The sequence below is a fragment of the Equus przewalskii genome, chromosome X (assembly GCF_037783145.1).
Source record: "Equus przewalskii isolate Varuska chromosome X, EquPr2, whole genome shotgun sequence".
NCBI lineage: Eukaryota > Metazoa > Chordata > Mammalia > Perissodactyla > Equidae > Equus > Equus przewalskii.
The window spans coordinates 48,660,875-48,674,269 of record NC_091863.1 but is presented as its reverse complement, the minus strand read 5'-3'; the positions used below and the strand labels follow the sequence as shown (position 1 = coordinate 48,674,269).

At 41.2% G+C, this 13,395-nt stretch overlaps 1 protein-coding gene across 9 annotated transcripts in view; it reads left to right on the top strand.

The window, feature by feature from the left end:
* ARHGEF9 (Cdc42 guanine nucleotide exchange factor 9) overlaps nt 1-13,395 on the top strand; it is a 570,152-nt gene that overhangs the window by 199,869 nt on the left and 356,888 nt on the right. For 4 of the 9 annotated variants that reach the window (XM_070605609.1, XM_070605605.1, XM_070605603.1 and 1 more), the window contains exon 1: nt 12,254-12,424. The exons of 3 other annotated variants lie outside the window; for them this stretch is intronic. The gene's annotated coding sequence lies outside the window, so the exon portion shown is untranslated. Of the gene's footprint in view, nt 1-12,253; nt 12,425-13,395 lie in introns of those variants that run through there. 2 more of the 9 variants (XM_070605601.1, XM_070605607.1) reach the window with 2 other exon arrangements.

Below are 13,395 nucleotides of genomic sequence, written 5' to 3'. Positions count from 1 at the left end.
ATTGACATACTCCTGCCCCATGCATGTCATGACCCCCTGAAGGTGGACCCAGTCACCCCCCTGCAGAGGCCCCACTCTGCCTGCTCCTTGTGCATGCCCTGCCCTGCAGAGGCAGATCCAGTTGGTTTCAGAGGATCCAGGCATCCAGCCTATGCTGGCCCACAAGGTGCTTGAGGGCTTGCTGTGGGGTGGGGCCAGCCCCTATGGCAGGATGCCTGCCTTGCCTGAGCTGGGTTAAAGCAGTGCTCTAGTGGGTTGGGCAGACCCCTAGGCTAACAGCCCAGGGGAAGAACTCCATTAGCATCTTCCAGTCTGTGTCAGCATGCCTGTACTGGGTCACAATAATGGCTGCCACCAATATCTCAGTCCCCAACAGGATCCTTTAAATTGGAATCGAGAGAACTTCTTTAACCTGTTGATGACAAGCTTGAGTATAGGACACTAGAGACTTATAGTAGCTGGTCATACTAGCGTAAGACAACAAGGGATCAGCAGAAGGTTGTATACCAACAGACACTGACCTGCTGGCAACAATCTCATGTGGAATCAGTTCATGTTTTCTAAAGAGGGCACTGTGAACATTTGGCAAAGCTGAAAGTAATATCCTAGTCCAGGGGAGTCTGGTCCACAGGTATATAACAACCTCAAATTAACAGGACCAGAATCCAACATCTACAAAGGTGCAAACATAAGTTTTATCTTCACAATTACCCTCATTTTTTAATCAAAGATAATCAGAGTAAAACTAATTTGTTTATATTAAAAAATTGATCTGATTATTTGTATAAGTGAAAATAAGAATACTGATTGAGGGTTTCTGAATTCTGCAGGAACCAGGTAGAGAGAAAAAGTAAATCTTTCTTCACAAAGGTATATCTTACCAAATTGTTGCTAGTTTAAGAGAAAAGGATTTAAATATGGAAAAACAAAAGATTAGAACAGTCTCCTCAGTTCATGCATTCCCATGTAATTAATATTCATTCTTGATCTTTTGTTGAAAGTTTTATGGAGCCATCAGTTTCTCTGTTAGAGTTCTGTAATTTCTTTCCCAGTCCAGTTTTATGATCTGCAAGTTTATAAGAAACCTGTATTCTAGAGTGTCAGAGTAAAACAAGAAATATCTATAACTTACAAACATTTAACATTATAATGTAATTGACAAATAAACTTGGTTATTTTTATGACATATTACATTTTAAGATAGTGACTAGATCTATGACTGATAACATTATACCAAGACATATCAGAAATTTCAGGAATTTTATATAATTTTTAGACAATTAACCAATGGTGACAATTAAAGATTTTCAGACAAATACAGAAAGTTAAATACTTATAAGAAAAACCTCAGCTCTTGTGATTAAATAACTGTTAAAACAATACAAGAAATTATTTTGATAAAACAGAAAACCCCTGCCTTTTTGGTAGACTACTCAAAGGTAAAGAAAAAACCTTTCATAATCTCTTTATTAAGAGCAGACTAAAAGCCAAGAAAACCTTGTCTTTATAATAGAGAGAAAACCAAATTGTAATTTTGCAGTAGCTTACTTTTTTCTTTTAATTTTTAATGAGTTAATCATAGGTTACAATCTTGTGAAATTTCATTTGTACATTATTGTGTCAGTCGTGTTGTAGGTGCACCCCTTCACTCTTTGTGCCCACCACCCACCCCACCTTTTATCCTGGTAGCCACTAATCTGTTCTCTTTGTCTACATTTTTAAATTCCTCATATAAGTGCAGTCATACAGAGATTGTCCTTCTTTATCTGGCTTATTTCACTTAACATAATTCCCTCAAGGTCCATCCATGTTGTTGCAAATGGGGCAATTTTGTTCTTTTTTATGGCTGAGTAGTATTCCGTTGTGTATATATACCACATCTTCTTCATCCAATCATCTGTTGATGGGCACTTAGGTTTCTTCCACATCATGGCTATCATAAATAATGCTGCAATGAACATTGGGGTGCATGGGACTTTTGGAATTGCTGACTTCAAGCTCTTTGGATAGATACCCAGTAGTGGGATAACTGGGTCATATGGTAGTTCTATTTTTAATTTTTTGAGGAATCTCCATAATGTTTTCCATAGTGGCTGAGCCAGTTTGCATTCCCACCAGCAGTGTATGGGGGTTCCTTTTTTTCCACAACCTCTCCAACATTTGTTACTATCAGTTTTAGCTATTTTTGTCATTCTAATGGGTGTAAGGTGATATTTTAGTGTAGTTTTGATTTGCATCTCCCTGATGACCAGCAATGATGAACATCTTTTCATGTGCCTATTGGCCATCTGTATATCTTCTTTGAAGAAATGTCAGTTCATGTCTCCTGCCCATTTTTGGATCGGGTTGTTTGATTTTTTGTTGTTGAATTGTGTGAGTTCTTTATATATTATGGATATTAAGCCTTTGTCGGATGTATGACTTGCAAATATTTTTTCCCAGTTAGTGGGTTGTTTATTTGTTTCAATCCTGTTTTCATTTGCCTTGAAGGAGCTGTTTAGTCTGATTAAGTCCCATTTGTTTATTCTTTCTATTGTTTCCCTTTTCTGAGAAGACATGGTGTCTGAAAAGATCCTTTTAATACTCATGTCAAAGAGTGTACTACCTACATTTTCTTCTGGAAGCCTTATGGTTTCAGATCTCACTTTTAGGTCTTTGATCCATTTTGAGTTTATATTTGGGAATGGTGAGAAAGAATTGTCAATTGTCATTCTTTTACATGTGGCTTTCCAGTTTTCCCAGCACCATTTGTTGAAAAGACTTTCTTTTCTCCATTGTATGCCCTCAGCTCCTTTGTCAAAGATAAGCTGTCCATAGATGTGTGGTTTTATTTCTGGCATTTCAATTCTGTTCCATTGATCTGTGCATCTGTTTTTGTACCATACCATGCTGTTTTGATTACTGTAGCTTTGTAGTATGTTTTTAAGTCAGGGATTGTGATGCCTCCAGTTTTGTTCTTTTTTCTCAGGATTGCTTTAGCAATTCGGGGTCTTTTTTTGCCCCATATGAATTTTGGGATTCTTTGTTCTAATTCTGTAAAGAATGTCATTGGGATTCTGATTGGGATAGCATTGAATCTGTAGCTTGCTTTAGGTAGAATGGACATTTTAATTATGCTTATTCTTCCAATCCATGTATATGGAATGCCTTTCTATCTCTTTATGTCATCATCCATTTCTTTCAGGAAAGCCTTGTAATTTTTATTGTATAGGTCTTTCATTTCCTTGGTTAAATTCACCCCGAGGTATTTTATTCTTTTTGTTGTGATTGTGAATGGTATTGTGTTCTTGAGTTCTTTTTCTGTTAGTTCGTTATTAGAGTATGGAAATGCTACTGATTTATGTAAATTGATTTTATACCCTGAAACTTTGCTGTGGTTGTTGATTACTTCTAACAGTTTTTCAATGGATTCTTTGGGGTTTCCTGTATATAAGATCATGTTGTCTGCAAACAGCGAGAGTTTCACTTATTCCCTCCCTATTTGGATTCCTATTATTACTCTTTCTTACCTAATTGCTCTGGCCAAGACCTCCAATACTATGTTGAATAAGAGTGGTGATAGAGGGCATCCTTGCCTCGTCCCTGTTTTCAGGGGGATGGCGCTCAGTTTTTGCCCATTGAGTATGATGTTGGCTGTGAGTTTGTCATATATGGCCTTTATTATGTTGAGGTATTTCCCTTCTATGCCCATTTTGTTCAGAGTTTTTATCATAAATGGCTGTTGGATCTTGTCAAATGCTTTCTCTGCATCTATTGAGATGATCATGTGATTTTTATTCCTCAGTTTGTTGATGTGTGTATCACATTGATTGATTTGCAGATGTTGAACCATCCCTGTGTCCCTAGTATGAATCCCACTTGATCGTGATGTATGATCCTTTTGATGAATTGCTGAATTCAGGTTGCCAAAATTTTGTTGATAATTTTTGCACCTATGTTCATCAGTGATATTGGACTGTAGTTCTCTTTTTTCGTGGTGTCCTTGTCAGGCTTTGGTATCAGCATGATGTTGGCCTAGTAGAATCTCTTAGGAAGTGTTCCATCCTCCCTAATTTTTTGGAATAGCTTGAAAAGGATAGGTATTAAATCCTCTCTGAAGGTTTGGTAGAATTCCTCAGGAAAGCCATCTGGTCCTGGGGTTTTATTCTTTGGGATGCTTTTGAATGCTGTTTCAATCTCTTTCCTTGTGATTGGTCTGTTCAAATTGTCTGCTTCTTCTTGAGTGAGCTTTGGGAGAGTGTAGGAGTCCACGAATTTATCCATTTCCTCTAGGTTATCCATTTTGTTGGCATATAGTTTTTCATAGTATTCTCTTATAATCCATTGTATTTCTGTGGAGTCTGTTATTTCTCCTCTTTCATTTCTGATTTTGTTTATTTGAGCTTTCTCCGTGTTTTTCTTTGCAAGTCTGGCTAGGGGTTTGTCAATTTTATTTATCTTCTCAAAGAACCAGCTCTTTCTTTCATTGATCCTTTCTACTGCCTTTTTTGTTTCAATAGCATTTATTTTTGCTCTGATTTTTGTTATTTCTCTCCTTCTGCTGACTTTGGGCTTTGTTTGTTCTTCTTTCTCTAATTCAGTTAGGTGTAGTGTAAGATTGCTTATTTGGGATTTTTCTTGTTTGTTAAGATGTGTCTGTATTGCAATGAATTTTCCTCTTAATGCAGTTTTTGCTGTATACCATATGAGTTGATATGGCATGTTATCATTTTCATTTGTCTCTAGATATTTTTTGATTCCTTCTTTAATTTCTTCAATGATCCATTGCTTGTTCAATAGCATATTGTTTAGTCTCCACATCCATGTGCCTTTCTCAGCTTTTTTTGGTAATTAATTTCTAGCTTTATAGCATTATGATCAGATAAGATGCTTGTTATTATTTCAATTTTTTTAAATTTGTAGAGGTTTGCCTTGCTTCCCAACGTATGGTCTATCCTTGAGAATGTTCCATGCGCACTTGAGAAGAATGTGTATTCTGCTGTTTTTGGATGGAGTGTTCTATATATGTCTATTAAGTCCAACTGGTTTAGCTTTTCCTTTAATTCCGCTGTTTCCTTCTTGATTTTCTGTCTGGATGATCTGTCCAATTATGTGAGTGGCGTGTTGAGGTCCCCTACTATTATTGTGTTATTTTTAATATCTTCTTTGAGGTTTGTTAATAGTTCTTTATGAACTTTGGTGCTCCTGTGTTGGGTGCATAGACATTTATAAGCATTATTTCTTCTTGATGGAGTGTCCATTTGATCATTATATATTGCACCTCTTTGTCTCTCTTTACCTGCCTTAGCTTGAAGTCTAGTTTGTCTGATGTAAGTATTGCAACACCTGCTTTCTTTTGTTTGCCATTAGCTTGGAGTATTGTCTTCTACCCCTTCACTCTGAGCCTGTGTTTGTCCTTGGAGCTGAGATGTGTTTCCTGGAGGCAACAAATTGTTGGATCTTGTTCTTTAATCCTTTTTGCCACTCTGTGTCTTTTTATTGGAGAGTTCACTCTGTTTACCTTGAGGGGGATTATTGATGTATGAGGGCTTAATGCTGTGATTCTGTCACTCATTTTCTGGCTTTCCTGCATTGCCTTTGTTTCTCGTGCTGTGTGTTTTAGCATACCCATTGACTTCTGCAATTTCTTATGCTGGGTTTCTTAGTTTTTTCCTTATTTATGTTTTCTGTCTCTGTTCTGTTTCTTAGTTTAGTGGCTACCCTGAAGCTTGTATTCAGAATCTCGTATATAATATAGTCCATTTTCTGGTGGTCTCTTACTTCCTTGGCCTAGACTGATTTAGTCCCTTTCCTCTTCCCCAACTAAATTATTATTTTCATCTCTTATCCCAACTCGTGTTGTGAGTTTGTGGTTAGATTGATAAGATCGTCTTTGCTCTGGCAGTTTCCTTCCCTTTATCCTAATGCTATAGTTGAATATTTGCTATCCTATTCTGATTCTATCTATTTGTCTCCCTACTCTGTGTTTTGTGACCCCTTTCTCCTTTTTTTTTTTTTTTTTTCAGGTATGAAAGCCTTCTTGAGGATTTCTTGTAGTGGAGGTCTTTTGGCCACAATGTCTCTTAGCCTTTGTTTTTCTGGAAAAGGTTTACTTTCTCCCTCAAATCTGAAGGATATTTTTGCTGGATAGCGTATTCTTGGCTGAAGATTTTTATCCTTTAAAATTTCGAATATGTCATTCTGTTCTCTCCTAGCTTGTAAGGTTTCTGTGGAGAAATCCGCTGAAAGTCTGATAGTTCCTTTGTAGGTTATTTTCTTCTGCCTTGCTGCCCTGAGTATTGATTCTTTTTCATTCATCTCTGTCATTTTTACTATTATATGCCTTGCAGTAGGTCTTTTTACATTGACAAATCTAGGAGATCTGAAAGCTTCGTCCACACACATTTCTCCCTCAATTCCTAGATTTGGGAAATTTTCTTCTATTATTTCTTTGAGCACCCTTTCTTTTCCATTTTCCTTTTCCACACCCTCAGTGATTCTGATAATTCTTAAATTGGATTTCCTCATTGAGTCCGCTATTTCTCAGATGTTTACTTCATTTTTTAAATTCTTATTTCTCTTTCTTCCTCTGTCTGGAGCCATTCAGCCTGTCTATCTTCGATTATGCTAATTTTCTCCTCTATGGTGTCTACACATGCATTCAGGGAACCCATATTCTGTTTTATCTGATCCATTGTATTTTTCATCTCTAGTATTTCTGATTGATTCTTCTTTATAGTTTCAATCTCTTTTGTGAAGTAACTCCAGAACTCATTGACTTGTTTCTCTATATTTCCCTTTACCTCATTGAATTTTTTGATGATAGCCACTCTGAACTCATTTCCACTTAGTTTACCTATTTCCAAGCCCTCAGGACTTAATTCTGTTTTTATTGTTTTCCTTCTGGTCTGGACTTTTATAAATTGCTGGATGGTAGAGGAGCAGTTTTTGCGCATGACGCTATTATTCTGTTGCAGTTACATCTTGTTGCCACTAGATGGGGGTTGAGAGCCGTGCGTTTTCAGCCCTCCGCTTTCAGTTGCGATGGCGGCATGCAACATGGGTTGGGGGAGGAGGGGCACTTTCTCTCACGCACAGACCTGGATTCCGATCAGCTCTCACTCTCTGGTTTCCTGGGGCCCTGGCTTGATGGGGTCCCCCTAGGCAAAAGCTTTCCCCCGTTAGAGGGTTGCTGCCGCACAGGTGGTAGGAGTCCTGGATGATGCTGTGGATGCATGACCCTTCTCCTGCTGCTTCCCTCACCCACGGCAGTGATCTCAGTCTCTAGGGGAGGGAGCGAAGTTCTCTCTTACCTGGTTCCGGCTCCTCTGAGGATGGCTCCAGCCTCTCCACCCTGCATCGTTTGGCTGCTGTGGGTCTCTGATGATCTCTTTGTTGTTAGAATTTTTGGTTTAAATTCAATTGTTCCTCTTGGGTGTAGTTTGGAGGGGAGAGAGTCCTGGGTGAGCTCACTCTGCCATGTTGCTGACGTCACCTATAGCTTCCTGCTTTTTTTCAAGATTGGCACCTGAGCTAACAACTGTTGCCAGTTTTCCTGTTTTTTCCTGCTTTTTCTCCCCAAATCCCCCCAGGACGTAGTTGTGTATATATATATATATATATTTTTTTTTTTTTGAGGAAGATTAGCCCTGAGATAACTGCTGCCAATCCTCCTGTTTTTGCAGAGGAAGACTGGCCCCAAGCTCACATCCATGCCCATCTTCCTCTACCTTATATGTGGAATGTCTACCACAGCATGACTTGCCAAGTGGTGCCATGCCCGTACCTGGGATCCGAAGCGGCAAACCCTGGGCCACTGAAGCGGAACATGCACACTTAACTGCTGCACCACTGGGCCAGCCAGTTGTATATTTTTCAGTTGTGGGTTCTTCTAGTTGTCGCATGTTGTACGCCACCTCAGCATGGCCTGATGAGTGGTGCCATGTCCATGCACAGGATTTGAACGGGTGAAACCCTGGGCCACAAAAGCAAAGCATGTGAACTTAACCACTTGGCCATGGGGCCATGCCCCATGCACTAGCTTACTTTTGATATTAAAATTCACTTACTTAATTAAAGTCATTCCAACCTTAGCCAGCTTGACCATGCACAAAACTTTTTCTCAGGGTTCCTCTTCCACAAACCTTCTACTTTTTTTACATCCAGAATTTGTCCTTTCCTTTTTCCTATAACCCATTTTACTTTAGTGCAAAATCTACTTTCTTAGCAAAAACATTTCCATTCTTTACACTTTCTTTTACAGAAAACATACATTTTCTCACAGCATAATTTTTTTTAACATGGCACAAGACATTTTTACCAATAGATCCAAACATCTTTTAGTTTTTCTGTAATAAGAAGCCAAGAGTAGTTAAACTTACACTTTTTTAGCAATTAATGTCTAATATTTTATCTTACGGAAGTAATCTAGATAATAAATTTATATTATTTAACTTAACTTAGCAGAACTCTAGGTTTCAAGTTACCAAAAGGTTTTGGAAGGTATTTTTAAGTCATACTATAAATATAATCACTGCACCTAAAAATTCTTATTTCATTAACATCTATATAACTTATTTGTTCTTAACATTCATACTTAGATTATTCATGAAAATTTCATGAATCATTAAAGCAATTAGCTATCATCTTATTTTTTTCTTGCTGACAAATTTTGTAACAGAGATAACATGAATTTGTTTGAATTGAGTAAACCTAGGTAGAACAAAAGTTTTATATCAAGATAACTTGAAAAACATTTGGGTTAGTTTCTATTATATTTAGAAATAATTTATATAAGTGCTTACATTACCCAATTAAATAGACCTCTTTTAGGAATTATGCCATCTGGAGATAGAAAAATAACACACATATATAACATACAAATATAGAGACATGCATACATAGAGACCCCATAGCTATTGTTTTAAAATTACTGCCATGAATCAGGTACAGTAATACAAAGCTCACCAGTTATGAAAGAATAGTTGGATCCAAATTTTGTTTCTGGCAGATGGAATAAATTAAGGTTATCTGCTTAAATAGCTAAGGTGTTTTTTCTACTAATATTTGTGGAGAAGACACTTAAGATGCTAGATTTTGGGCAAAGGTGCTTTTACAGCCATTTGCCTCTTTTTTTCCTGTTTTGTTTCTTCAGTCTTAGGAATTGGGGATGTTCCAGATACCAGTTCCTGGAAAGGTTACAAGCTTTTTGAGATAAACAGGGGAGGTTAGTTGCTTATCAAAGGAGTGACATACCCATCCAATTACATTATCCTTAATTTGTTTTTTCCCCCTGGGTACGTAGTTTTATTTTAACTTATGGAAGAAGGCCTTAAAAAATTCCTATCAGGATCTGAATATCAGCTTCTAATTTGGCCAAAGTTCTGATCTTAAGTTACTAAATCCTTTCAAATGTTTTGTTAGGTTTCAGCTGGGACAAACAGTTAATATTTCTGGCAATTCCATTAATTTTCAATTTTGATTTCCCCCTGGCTGTTTACAGGAACAACATAGCAGTTGTTGATAATGAATCTCTCAGTTTCATTAACTCTGGGAAGGGCCCATATGGGGTTCTCCTTCGAAGGTAGATATGGGGGTGTCTGTAAAGGCATTAACTTAACAGACTTTTTTATAGTCTTTTCTTTTAAGTACCTCTCATATCTTAATTTTTCATTAGCTTTTTGCAACAGAACTTTCAATAAGGCTATTTTGGAATTTTGAAACCTTTGCTTTTAAGTGCGCTTCTTAAATGATCTTACCTCATTGGAAGGTTGTTTCTAATGGTTAATGTAATTCCCCTGAGGGCTTGCAGCAATTTGGTAGAACTCTAGCTGCAAATGGAGATCAATCCACATTTATGTCCGGCCATATCTGGTGGCCACAAATGGGGTGTAACCCGTATTTCTGTCCGACGATATTTTGGGGCCCCAATCTGTTGGTTACCAAGCCAAGCTCTCAGAATATGAAAAAAGCTTAGTAAGATTTTCCTGCTTTTTGCAAATTTTACACCTTCAACAACTATAGTTTTTAAGCATTTGTGCTGGAAAGTGGCACACTTGATCTTTAGAAATTAAAGATTATATTCAATTTGTCTGGTCCACAATTCTCAGGGCACAAAAAGACAAGTTTTGGAAGCTGAAAGGAGCCCCCAAGTGGCAACTATAATTTTAAATAATCTTTAGTATTACCGGTCCACTGGGACAAAAATTTACGAGGAAGGACCATAGTTCTTAAATATAAACCCAGCTGGAGTTCCTGAGGGAAGACCTTCTCAGGAGCTTTTAGAAGATGAAATTCCCATGTTAAAGCACAGTGGGACAAAGAGACAAAGAGACACCAGTTGTAAGCCTTAGGTTATTACCTGTGCTTCTGATCTGCTGGCTACAGCTATTTGGACAAATAACACAAAAGACAGAGTTTGAGCACCCACCAGATAGAGAATAAACCCTCAGCAGCAGCCATAGCCAGCTCAAACAGAGAAACCCTTCCAGGCGGCAATAGCTGTGAGCTGCTGTAAAGTAGCCCAAACAGGGATACTCTTCCAGTCGGCAAAATTTGTGAGTAGGCTTGGAGACAATTGTCTCTAGTCAGTTGACCCCAGATTGGGATATTGCCCCCAGAATCTCAGAGAAAGGCACAGACCTCAACCAGAAGAGAGGGAGGTCAGAACCTGAGAGAACTCATGATTGGAAGTCTGTGGAGGTAGTGAGCACACAAGGGGACTCCTGTTGGTACCAAACTGGTTTCCAAGGGACACTGGTTCGTAAAGGTAATACCGCTTCAGGTCCCACTTTCTGACATCATATGTCAACCTACAAAACCAGAAACTAGTTTAAGAGGCAAAGACTTTATTTGGGATCAAAGAATTGCAGTTAGGGGAGCACAGAATCAGGTGGAAATCCAAATAGCATCCTGATTACGGAAGAGGGGTTTAGGGTTTTTATGAGAAAAAAGGAGGAAGATGAGGTAAGTTGTATTAAAGAAGAGTTCATTGGTGCTAGATGAGGTAAGGCTGGGTTTGTACTTCATAGATTGGCTTGAGATTTGATCATCAGGCAAAAGGCTAGACTTGTTATTCATTGATTGGTTAAAGATTAAGTCATCAGGAAAATCCAATTTCCTCAGTACTTCCAAACGAGATATTCTTGTCCTTACTGACTTCTCAGAATGTTGGTGGTTTGGTCCAGTTGGAAGATAAAGAAAACAAGATGTGCAAGGCAATTCCTCTGAAATGGCTGCTCCAGCTCTATTTTTTTATGGCTCCCCTCATGTCATTGTTCACACGTTATACAGATTTATTAGTATAATTGCCAGGCTGATCGACCTAATTTCTCTATTTAAAAACAGAGGCATGTTCATTGAACCCTCCTGTAAAATTCTAAAGTCAATCCCTCCCATCTAGCAAGCAAGGACTCGGATTCCCTAGCCAGGAGGCCTGATCTCCAGGAGGCAATGCTCCTTCATCTTAGTACACACCTGGCAAGAGCTGAGGGAAAGCACCATTCGAGTTCCCAGCTAACCAAGCTGTCCTTTCTCAACCACCCTAGGGTTGTTGGTCAGAAGCGTGTGATTACGGAGCTAATTAAAAAGAGGGAGGGGGGTTAAAAAAACGCACACTGTGATTAACATGCGGGGAATCTGCTCTCCTGGGGGTGTCGCAATAGCCAGGAAACTGCAAGGAGTGGATTGAATGGATCCGGGAAAAGGGTTGTGAACAGTCGGTCCCGCCCTCCTCACACAGCCTCCCGTTTCAACGCCAAGTCGGCCAGGCCTCTCCCAGACGCGAGGCGGGGGCCCGAGGCTAGGGTGTGGCACTCAGCGAGCCTCTCCAGTGGCCGGTAAAGGTGCCCCCTAGGCGAGGCCTGCAAAAGGGAAGACCCCTTAGCCTGGCGTCCTGGCTGTTTGCTCCCCAGAGCTCAGCAGTTAGGCTGATGAAATGTTTGGGTTACAAGTCGGAGCTTGACCCCAGCAAGCTAGGCTGCGAGACCCGAGCGGGCGGGGGTAAGTGGGGTGGGCATTAGCGCGCAACAGGTTCTAGGCGCCCTTGCTTTGGCGTGCACACTCGCTCGCCACCCCCTTTGCCTCCCCCAGCTCCGGCTTAGCGAGGTCGCCCAAATCCGCCTCTGGGGAGTCCGGGAGCGAGTGTGCATTGGCCTTGGTCCAGCCTCCTCTGGGCCTTGCAGCAGAGTTCCGATCTGAACTTCAGAGTTGGGGCCCCTCCTCCATCAGCTCCCACCCCCTTCGCTCGTCTCTTCAGCTTCATCTTCCGCCAATTGTGACCCAAATAACTCGCCGCCCTGACGGCAAGTCGCTGGCGAGGGGCAGCAGCCAGGGAGCGTCTCAGTTCAGTGAAGGCCTCTTTGGCCCCTAGCTGGCGCCGCGTGCAACTCCGCCAGCGCCCCCAGGAGCTCCGGTAAACTATTGAGGGCGGCCACTGGCCTGCAAGGTGAGTTTGGGGGCCAGAAACGCGGCGGCTCTCTTGCTTGGGCTGGCGAGGCGGCGGCCAGCGGCGCTCCGCCCAAGTGGCACTTCTTCCGAAGGCGCCGCTGCGCTAGCCACCGCCTGCCCTCGCTAGCCTGGCCGCCCGTCAGTGGGTTCATGCCGCTCAAGGCTTCGCAGGACGCGGGACTCCATCCAGCGTGTCACCGGCGGCCCTGACCGCTTTGTGGCACAGCGTGGCCAAGTGAGCTCAGCTTAGATGCAGACCCTCCCACTCACCAGTCTAGTGGTCCTACGGAGCGCTGCTGCTCGCAGGGTAACTCCGCTCCCTGCTGAACTAGTGCCTGTGGTACCAGGAGAAAGGCCCAATTTTGCCGCCAGCTTGGGGAAAGTTGCAGAAAAGGGACCTATTCAGGGAGCCTAACAGGGACCACTGTGGCACAACAGGGTAGGGAGTTGAGTGGGGGCACCTGCCTGGTTCGACTCATAGCCCAACAGCCAGTTTGCATGGGTCACAAGCAAGCTTAGGATTTAAGGACGTGGGGTAAAACCTTACCCACTCCTGAAGAGTCGGGAAGAGAGGAGGTGGGGGAGGTGAAGAGCCAAGGGCAGGGAGCAGAGAAGCTACCAATGGCAGCAGAAAGCTGTTAACTCCCCTGAGGGCCTGACCTCAGGCTTTAGGACACTTGACACTTGGCAGCCTGGAGGTGTAGAGCTCAGCTCACTCTTTGCTTGCCCTGTAAGGGGCTTCAGGTCACAGTGTAAGTACACTTCTGTAGGCCCAACTCTCCAGGCAGAGACCCGAGTGACAATCTCCGGTGACAAATGTCACTATTTTGTAGAAAGTGAGGCCAACCATAGCTGCCTATCTGCAAGAAGATGAATCTGGATGGGTGGAGAGTAGTCTTGCAATGAATCATTGTGAGGGAAGGGAAGCAGGGCAGGAGTACTCTCGTCAAATGTCTGCAAAGCTGTCTT